This window comes from Petaurus breviceps, unplaced genomic scaffold (assembly GCF_028583685.1).
Source record: "Petaurus breviceps papuanus isolate PSGF00001 unplaced genomic scaffold, PetGlider_PUasm1.0 90822, whole genome shotgun sequence".
NCBI lineage: Eukaryota > Metazoa > Chordata > Mammalia > Diprotodontia > Petauridae > Petaurus > Petaurus breviceps.
Window position 1 is genome coordinate 9,950,932 of NW_027187351.1, and position 10,624 is coordinate 9,961,555.

At 40.1% G+C, this 10,624-nt stretch overlaps 1 pseudogene; it reads left to right on the forward strand.

Moving 5' to 3' along the window:
- Positions 1-263: 263 nt before the first annotated feature.
- LOC138148068 (HAUS augmin-like complex subunit 4 pseudogene) lies at positions 264-4,595 on the forward strand (annotated as a pseudogene).
- The last annotated feature ends 6,029 nt before the right edge of the window (positions 4,596-10,624 follow it).

The window sequence follows — 10,624 nt, forward strand, 5'->3', positions numbered from 1 at the left end:
TTCAATGGAATGATACAGTTGGAAGCCTGACTGTCAGGAATTAAAAGGAAAGTGAGAGGAGAGAAAATGGAGGCACCTATAATATATGGTCTTTTTGAGGAACTTATCTACAAAAGATATAGGACAATAACTAGCAGGGATGGGAGAATCATAGGTCAGAGGGCAGGAAGAGACTGAGAATAAGCAAAAGAGTAGGGATGACAGAGGTGGGGTATCTGTTGGAAGAGATGGGATGGAATAGGATCACTGAACAAGGGAGGGCAATGGTTATTCTTGGGAAGGAAGGAGTAAGGTCACTTCATCGTGTGAAAGTGGTGAAGGAGGAAAAATTGAAAGAAGGTATCTGAGTGATAGGAGATGAGGAAGAGGGGGAAAGGAGAAATTCATGGCAAATGGCTTCATTTTTTTTTTTTTTGTAAAATACAAACTCACATAGCTGAGAGTTTGGGTAGGGGGAGCCATGTTTGAGTTTGAGGAAGTTTGAAAGAATTTCGATTTTGAGGAAGAATGAAAAGGTTTAGAAGAGCTGCTGTGGAGAATGGGATAGTGAGTTGATAAGGGAGAGATAATAAGATTACCTAGCAGAAGTGAGGGCCCAGTTAAAATTATATACCATAAATTTGTAGTGCACCCAATCAGGATAGTTGCATGATTTTCTCCACCTTCTTTCAGCAGCATGTGTGTATGATGTGTATGAGTGAAGGCTGTGATTGGTGAAAGGTATCAAAGGTTGAAGCTTGACTAGACATAATCAGTGATATGATAATGGGGCTAGAGATTCAAGAGAGGACAATGTAAAGTTGAATTTGTTCAGCAAAGAGTCAAGAAGGGGAGAAGAAGAAAGAGTGACATGAAGGAGAAATGGTCTGGGAGAGAATTGAGGGGTTAAAGAATTGGAAGTCATAGTTCAGATGAAGAATAGGTTTTTTTGGTTTGTTTGTTTTTAAAGCAATTGGGGTTAAGTAACTTGCCCAAGGTTACAGGCCAGTTTTTTTGTGTGTGGGAGTTAAGTATCTGAGGCCAGAACCAATCCCGGGTCCTCCCAATGCCAGGGCTGGTGCTCTTACTCACTGTGCCATCTAGCCGCCCCAAGAATAGGTTTTTGCAAGAGAAAACATGAGGTGAAAAGTCTGAGTATGGACAGGTAAGGGGATTTCATAATTCTTGTATATAGAGTTGGGTGATCAAGGGTATGAATATCTTCATGTCTGGCTTAAGTTGGGTGGGCGAGTAACTCATGGGAGGTGAATAGGTTGTACAATTAAGTGGTTAGGGAATTTTAGGGAGAATTAATATGTATGTTGAAATCCTATAGTATGTATGAGGACAGGAAGTGAGGAGGAAAGGAAAATTGTGAGCCAGTTATGAGACTCATAGAAGAAGGATGGGAAATGAATTCAGGTTCTATAGACAACAGCTTTTTTGTTGGGTGGTAGTGTGAATAGCATGAAGATCAAAGAAAGATAGATTATTGATTGATTGATTACAGGGCATTTTCACAGCTATCACCTCATCTGAACCTCTCAACAATGCTGTCTATTCCTATCTTACAGAGGAAGAAATAATGATTCATACAGGTTGACTTGTTTAGTGTCACTCCCTAATAAATTGGAAAAGCAAAACTTGAACCCAGATCTTCTGATTATAAGTCCAGTATTCTTTTTTTTAATTTTGTTTTCTTCAACAAATGTCTCTATATAGATAATTCTCTGATCTATTTATCCAACCCTAACCTCTTGCCTGATTTCCAGTCTCACTTTCCCAACTACCTATTGTACATCTTGAATTGGATGTCTTATAAATATCTTTTACTCAGCATGTCCAAAACTGAACTCATTATCTTCTACCGCCAAAGACTTTCCCTTTCAAGCTTCCCTTTTACTTTTAAGAGTATCCCCATCACCCCCAGTCACCCAAGTTTGAAACCTTGATGTCATTTCCTACTCTTCACTCCCTCTCACTCCCATGTACCCCCAAACCCCAGTTTGTTGCCAAATCTAATCAATTCTACCTTTATAACAATTCTTGTTTTCATTGCCTTTTCTCCTCTTGCCACTGCTACCAATTTGGTGCAGGCCCTCATCACCTCACCTTACAACTATTGCAAAAACTTTTGGTTTGTCTCCCTCCCTCAGTTCTTTCCCCACCACAATTCATCTTTCACTCAGCTGTCAAAATGATCTTCCTGAAATGCAGATATGATCATGTCATCTCCATAATTCAGTCAATTCTTATGTTTGCTTATTACTTCCATGATCAAATATAAAATCTTTAAAAATTTAAAGACTTTTATAACCTGGCTCGTTCCTGCCTTTCCAAGATTCTTATACCTCACTCCTCTCCATGTATTTTACACTCCAGTGGCACTAGCATCCTTACTCTTCCTTGAACAAGATACTACATCTCCAGACTCCATATATTTTCACTGACTCTCCCTTCCCCCTTCCCCTGGAATTATCTCCCTCTTCATCTCTGCCTCATGGTTACCTGACTTCTTCCTTTGAGTACTGCTAAAAACCTGACCTATATAAGAAGTCTTTCCCAATTCCCTATAATCCTAGTATCTTTGCTCTGAGACAATTTCAAATTTCTCCTTTATATCTTGTTTGCACATAGTTGTTTGTGTATTTTCTCTACCATTATACCATGACCTGGGGAGAGCAAGGACTATTTTTTTTGTCTTTCTTTGTATACTCAGCTCTAAGAATGGTGCCTGACACATCATAGGGGCTTAATAAATGTTTCTTGCCTTGCCTTGACTAAAATAGACACGAATTTTTCTCTTGATACTGTTCATTCATTAATGATTCATTAGCAGATAAAAAGCTTAGACAACTTTGTACTTAGTAAATTTTTCACTGATAGTACTTGGGTCCTCCAAAAGACATAATAGTCTTCATGATTTAGTTTTCTTTCTCTGTCAATTAGTGCATCCCTGCATGGTGCTGTTTGAGGGAATGTATGGAATTGCTTCCAAATTAAACTTTGATTTAGGACAATTTTGAGAAACCTTCTCTCAACCAAGTCTCTAAATTCAATGTTATATCAACATTACCATATTTGGCACATTGGGTCTGATCTACTCCATGACTATAATTGTAATTGTGGAGTGTTACATACTGCTATTTGTGGCATGAAGCATACTATTGGACATCCCGCTAAATAGAGTCCCTAAAGGAGAATTTGAGGACATAGACATCTGCAGTCAATCATGATGACTTTTTGACTAGATGAGACCTTCCACATTATACAAATCATGCCATAACGTCAGGACTGATCTCATGCCTAAGTGCTTGACTATGTGATATGGTTCTAAGGATACTGTTAAGGCTTCCTCTCTCCAAATATTTTTCTCTTACTGGTTTACTTGCGGTCTGTGAAATTCCACTAACAGAGGTTCATCCCTTTGGAATAAGGATTTTTGTCTCATGGAGTAAAATTTTCAAATGCAAATATTGCTGAGTCAGCAAGTTAAAATGGTGCCTAGTACAGCAAATTACTTTGAAAAGTGCTATCTAGCTAGGAAGCAAGGCTGTAGCAGAAATACTAATAAATTAGGAATCAAAGTACCCAGGTTCATAGGATCATAGATTTAGAGCTAGCAGGGGACCCTACAAGGCCACAGCCCCTTCTTTTTACAGATGAGGAAACTGAGACACAAAGAGGTAAAGTCATTTCCCGAAGTCACATAGCTAATAAGTATCTGAAGTAGAGTTCAAACCCAGGTTTTCCTGACCTCAAGGCCAGTGCCCTATCCATTTAATTCCATCTCCTCCAACAGTTTGCCTACTCTGTCATCTCCACTCTCACTTATTTCATTCTCTCCCTCACTATTGACTCATTTCTTTCTGCCTACAAAAATGCCCAGGTCTCCCCTATTTTGAAAAAGAGCCCTTCACTTGATTCTTCTGTGCCTGCTAATTATTATCCTATATCTCTTCTGCCCTTTGTAGATAAACTCTTTGAAAAGGTCATCTACAATAGGTGCCTCCATTTTCCCTTTCAGAGGATTTTGTGAGAATGACGAAATGTCTCCAGCCAAAAATTGAGGAAATCTTTCACTCTGCTCTGCTACCACCATCCCAGTTCAGATTCTGATAGTGAAACATTAAAAGCAACAAAGTTATGGCAGCTGGCAGATGTGCTAACAAGTGAGAAGCTGGAGAACCAGAATGCCAAGAAACAGCAGAAGGAACAGACAGTGCTCCTTGAATTCCCTGATTTCAACCTATTCTCAAGTGCTCCTCTGCTGTCTTTCACTGCTGCAGAGGCTTCTTCAGGAACACTGGCTAAAAGCACAATCAGAGCTGGATCATTAATGCCCAGTACTTGGAGATCAAGTATAGTACCATGATTCTGAAGCGAAGAATGAAGGAGCTACAGATTTTGTCAGACGTGTGGCTCAGAAGGTGGAGGTTCGTGGACTCATTAGGGATAGTCTGGAGGGGGCCATTCACCTACAGGAACAAGACATGGAGAAATCATGCCAGGTGTTGAGCACTTACAAGGTGTTCTGTGAGGAGTTTGACAAGCTGGTGAAGGAGTATACCCATCTGAAGCAGGCAACTGAGAACAAGTGCTGGGCTCTTCGGTAGTCTAAAAAGTCTTACCATTGAGTTTTGCAGAAGCCAAGGACCAACATCCTTCTGTCTCTGTCACACAATCCTCCTGTCCTGGTTTTCCCATACAAGTATTGCCTTCTCACTTCTTAAAAGGGGGGATGAGGTGATACTACTCATACTGTAAGAACTCTAGTGAACTAGACATTCTCCTGGCTTCTGTCCTGTGCTTTCACTAAGCAGGCCTAGTCCAATTCCTCCCTAGGAATAGATTTGCATATCTTGTGACCTCTTAGGAAAAGCTGCCTTTTGGGGAGGGGGGTTTGGGGGGGTCCCCACTAGGCCACGGGATATAGGGCGAGGGAATCGCTTCAGGCTCGTCGCCAGCAGAGGGCGCTGACGCCGCCCGTCGTCGGCCGCCGTCGTTAGCGGGTCCTGCTCCCTGAGCTCAGCACCAGAAGCAAGGTGGTGGCCCTGGGCTCGCCGGCCCGCAGGGCCCAAGTGCGGGAACTGCGGTACTTGAGCGCGGCCACAGACCGACCCTACAAGGACACGGCAGCCTATCGGTACGTCGTGGAGGCCTTCCGGGCGCACCGGCGCCGTCGGGAGGGACCCGACCCGGGATTCCATCGATGGAGGCTTGAAATTCGCGGGCCCCGAGACGGGCCTCTCGGAGCGCCTCTGCCAGATGATGCCGTGTTACAGATGAACAAACTGAGGCCCCGAGTGGGGGAGTCGCGGCAGGACTACCTGCAGCCCCCAGGACGAGGCTTCCAAGGCGGAGGTTTGCCGTGGGCGCCGAGACCTGCGGGACGTCGAGAAGGAACTTTGCACCCAGAGGTCACCAGTGAGAAGCTCAACATGAGCTACATTTTCAAGCTGCCACCTATCTTTGTCTCCTTCGACGTACTTGGAACCACGTGACCCTTCACCAGGCATTTCATGGCGAGGGTGAGCGTTCTGTAGAAGAGGCTGCTGGCGTGGTGGCTCTCAAGGGAAGGGCTGGGAGTCTTGAGAATGCAGAGATTCACTGGATGCTGCTTTCATACAAGAACTTAACAATTAGCCCCGTTTTTCAGCTTGTATTGATGATTAAATTTAAAAATGTGTTCACAAAAAAAACCAAAAAGCTGCCTTTTGTCCAATTGTTTCCAAAATAAAATGATGATATGTAGACAGTTGAAACTTCTCACTCTAAAGTTATTAACCATCTCTTAGTTGTCAGATGCAGTAGCCTTTTCTCAATCTTCATTCTCCTTGAGCTCTCTGTAGCCTTTGACTTTATTTATCAGTCTCTCCACTTGATCCTCTCTTGTCTCTAGGCTTTCAGACACCATTATTTCCTGATTCTCCTCCTATCTGATCATTTTTTTTTCTCTCTTTCTCTTCCCCCCCCCCACCCCAGATCACCGCCTCTAACCCCAGGTATCCCTTACAGTTCTGTCCTAGGCCCTCTTTTCTCCCTCTATACTACTTCACTTGGTGATATCATCAGTTCCTATGGATTTAATTACCATCTCTGTGCTGATGATTCTCAAATCTACCTTTCCTGCCTCATTCTCTATGCTGACCTCCAATCTTGCATTTGAAAGTTTTTAGAAAGTTAGAAATGGATGGCTAGCAGCCATCTTAAACTCATTATGTCCAAAAAGAAGAGAGAATTCATTAAATTTCCCCTAAATCCTCTGCCACTCCTACCTTTCCTATTACTGTAGAAGACAATTCCAATTCCATCCTCCCAACCTCAGGTTCCCAACCTGAAATTATCCTGGCTTTCTCAGTATCTCTCACCCACTATATGCAAGCTGTTGCCAAGGCCTGTTGATTTCACCTTTGCAACATCTCTTCAATATACCTAATTCTCCCTTCTGACTGCCACCACTCTAATACAAACCCTCATCATCTCTTGGCTGGATTTTTGTGAGAGCCTGCTGGTGGGTCTGCATGCCTCAAGTCTCTCCCCACTCCAATCCATACTCCAATAAGCCATTAACGTGATTTTCTTAAAGTGCAGGTCTGACCATGTCAACCCTTCAACCCCTCCTACCCATACTACTCAATAAATTCCTGTGGCTTTCCATTGCCTCCAGGAACAAATACAAAATGCTCTGTTTGGCATTCAAAGACCTTTACAACCTAGGTCCATCCTACGTTTCCAGTCTTCTTTAACCTTACTGACTATTCTGTAGACAAGACTTAGTTCCCAGCATTTTCTCTGGCTGTACCTCATGACTGGAATGCTTTCCCTCCTCAACTCTGAAATACTGACACCCCCACCTTCCCCTCCCCCACCACACCAGGTCCTTTAAATCCCACTTAAAACCCTAACCCTCTTTATGGGTAACCTCTTCAGTAGGTACTTAACAAGCAACTAAATATTGATTGATTGATTATACCATACTACCTCTCAAATCATGGATTTTACTTCAGAATTCTTGGAAATTTCTGAGATTTGTTGTTACCATACACTACTGTTCACCAGCAGAAGCATCTTGAAGTTCTCATGAGCTATATGCAATTCCTCTTCTATTTGGACCTAACCTAGGACACCTTCCATTAAAGTGGTGAACACCTTTGACAATCATACATCTCATTATAACATAAGTCTTTCTTGATGGCAATAAATTAGAGAGTCATTGAAAAACTGAACATAGTTTTAAGTGTATTCATATTTATGAAGGACTTGACTATGTGAACATATATACAAGAGTCTTTATTGTAGGAAATCCATTAGTTTTTTTGTTCTTCCAAGTAAAATGCCCTTTTTGCAAGAGGTTGGGGGTATAAGAAGGCATATGAGGGGATAGGATCATTAAAAAACAAAGTCACAATGTTATTGCAATTTCTGCACCTTTTAGAAAATATAGTTGGATCTCCCCTCCTACTTTAAATCTTAAGATTCTACTAAAACAAACACAGCAGGCATACTTTGTTTTCCAATTAAATGACCTAATTTTTCTTCTTCCCTCATTTTTCCCCTCCCTAAGAGAGTATTATATTTTTTTCTAATTACATGTGCAAATTTAACATTTGTAAGTTGTTTAGCAGGCCCATTTTGATAAGAGGAAAGGGAAAGGATAATAAGAACGTTGCAAAGAGAGGGTAGGCATGGGTGAATTGATGCAATAGTAGATGGACATCAGGGTAATAGTATAACAGCACTAATTGCAGTGTTAAGGAAATACCTAGAGATAGATAGGAAGAGGTAATTTGGAGGTCAATGAATGCAAAAGAGAAAGTTAACCAATTTTAGAACTTTTCATGGGGAAATAACATCTTATATTTTATTAACTTTTTTTTTGGAGGGGGGAAGGCAGGGCAATTGAGGTTAAGTGACTTGCCCAAAGTAACACAGCTAGTAAGTGTTAAGTGTCTGAGGCTGGATTTGAACTCAGGTCCTCCTGACTCCAGGGCTGGTGCTCTAGGTGCTCCACCTAGAGACCTCAATCTTATAATTTATTAGTAATTACATCTTATAATGATTGGTAATAACATTTTTATCAATAATAACATCTTGTAATTTATTAGTAAAAACAGAAATTATGTCTACAAGGATGTGATACCTGTCAGATACTTCAAAATTATAATGTTCTTGGGGCAGCTAGGTGGAGCAGTGAATAGAGCACCTTAGATACTTAACACAAAAACTAGCCCTGTGACCTTGGGCAAGTCACTTAACCCCAATTGCCCTCCAAAAAAGCAAAAAATTATGATGTTCTTACTCCACTGACTGTGAGGTTGCTCAATCATCAGAAAATGATTTTGTTTATTTAAAAAAAAGGAAAAAATCTTCTGATGGTTTTCTGTCTTAATCTAAGTGAGATTCTTGTAGAGAAAGAATGAATTATCTGGGAACTTTGTTTCATAAGAGTCACAGACTAAGCTATTGTTTTGAATAGTTTTGATGAAAAAAGGTTTTGTAAGAAAAGATTGCTTGCTTTACAGGTTACCTGTTAAAGCCTTTTTTAAAAAATCAGAAATTTTAAAAAACTTTAAAAGCAAATTATTATTCTATGATACTGTAACTCCTTAGTTGTCTGAAATGGTTGAAGCCTGGTGCATTTTGATTGTTAATCTTTTAATCACCACCACTTTTTTAGTCCTGTTGATGGAAATCTGAAATATCTTACATACTTCATTAAGTAAAGAAAGAATATCAAACATGCTAAATTTGAAATAAGTCATAATTTCCCTAAAAATAACATTGAATATCCTATCATTTTTTTGTATTCTATAGACCATTTTACTGCACTGGAAATGCATATGGATTGGGCCTTAGTGCTGGCAAACATAACTAAAGATGGCCAGGATTCAGTTATTAGGAAAACCTCCAGGTTTGTAACATATAAATGAAAGAGGCCAAAGCAAAGAAGATGATGTCCAAGAAAAGAAGAAATTGGAATTGGTTAATCTGTCAGAAAAACATTTATTGTCGGGCACTTGTAATACAAAGACAAAAGTGAAAAATCTCTGCCTAGGGAAGCATGCATTCCAACAGGGGAGACTGTATACATATAAGTGCATTCATAACCTATACAAAATGAATACAAACAAGTTATGAGAGGGGGGGATCAGGACAATCTTCATGTAGAAAGTGGCATTTGAGCTGAGTCTTAAAAGGAACTAAGGGCCATGGGGCTTCTCCATTAGACTTAAAGCTGAAACTTCCTTTACGTTGCCTCCCTTATTGCAACGTGAACTCCTTAACAGCAAGGGCTATCTTGTTTTTCTATTTATATCCTCAGCATTTAGCATAGTACTTGGCACATAGTAAGCCCTTAATAAATGCTTCTCCATTCTTTTATTCACTCACTCACTGTCTCATACATTCATTCTAAGAAGTAGAGATTAGGAGGAGATACATTCCAGGCATAGGAGACAGCCAATGCAAAGTCAGGGATCTATAAGATGGAGTGCAAAGTGTGGGGAACAGCAAGTAGCCAAGTATGGCTGGATTTCAAAGTGTGTAAGAAGACTGCAATGTTAGCAAGCTGTGAAGAGCAGTAAAAAGTAAGTGCCAAAAAGAGAAGTTTATATTTGGTCCTCAATGTAATAGGGAACCATTAGAGTTTGGTGAGTAGAACAGTATCATGATCAGAACTGGGCTTTAGGGAAATTAGCAAAGTCTGTCAGTAGAAACAAAATTTGGAACTCCTGGCAGTTGCAGTTGACATTATGTATTGCTTAACTCATGGAGATAACAGGCACAGGGGAACAGGTCTCAAGAGAAAGACTATTACTGGTATGAATTTGACAAGTCAATTAATTTCTTTTGGCTTAGGTTTCCTTATATGTAAAATGAGAAGATTGAACTAGACAACCTTTGAGGTCCTTCCTATCTCTGAATCTATGTTCTCTTGACAACTCCACACTGTGATCTAATTTACCTAAGGCAAAGCAAGATCCCAGTCTTAGAGGAATGAGGTACTAGGCACAGAACCAAGACATACTAAGACACTGGTAAACAAAGCCAGGGTGCAATTATTTTACCTGTATTTAAGGAATGAATTGGGTTAATGGGAAAATATCAGGATTATATTTACTGGAATAGGAAAGGACAATGACTATAGGGCTCTTACATATACTGTGCTTGGTATTTTATGGTAGATAATTTTATGGTAGATGATTTTATGGTAGAGTTATATTTACAGATGGAGGTAAAGTACTATGGAGGTAAACTCTATCAGGTAAATTAAGAAGTATATGGCATTGTGGAGTTAAACAGATTGTTACAATAAAACACTCAGCTGAGCTGGCATTAGTCTCAGGCATGATCCAGAATACGCTTAAAAAAAATTACTTATGTCACCTTGGTTTCCTACTCTTAAAACTTCATAAAAATGGATTAAAAGATATACAGTACATGATTTACTAGTCATTAATTATTCAATCAAAGATGAAGCAATGTTTTCTGAGTGATTTTTTTCTTCTCTCAATTCACTCCCATTTAACTTATCAGTAGTCTTTACTTTCTCAGCAACCTAGGGCATTCTGTTATATTGGATCCATGACTATGTATCATGACTATTTGCTTCCAAAAAGAGTTAGAAGGGACCGGGCATGAG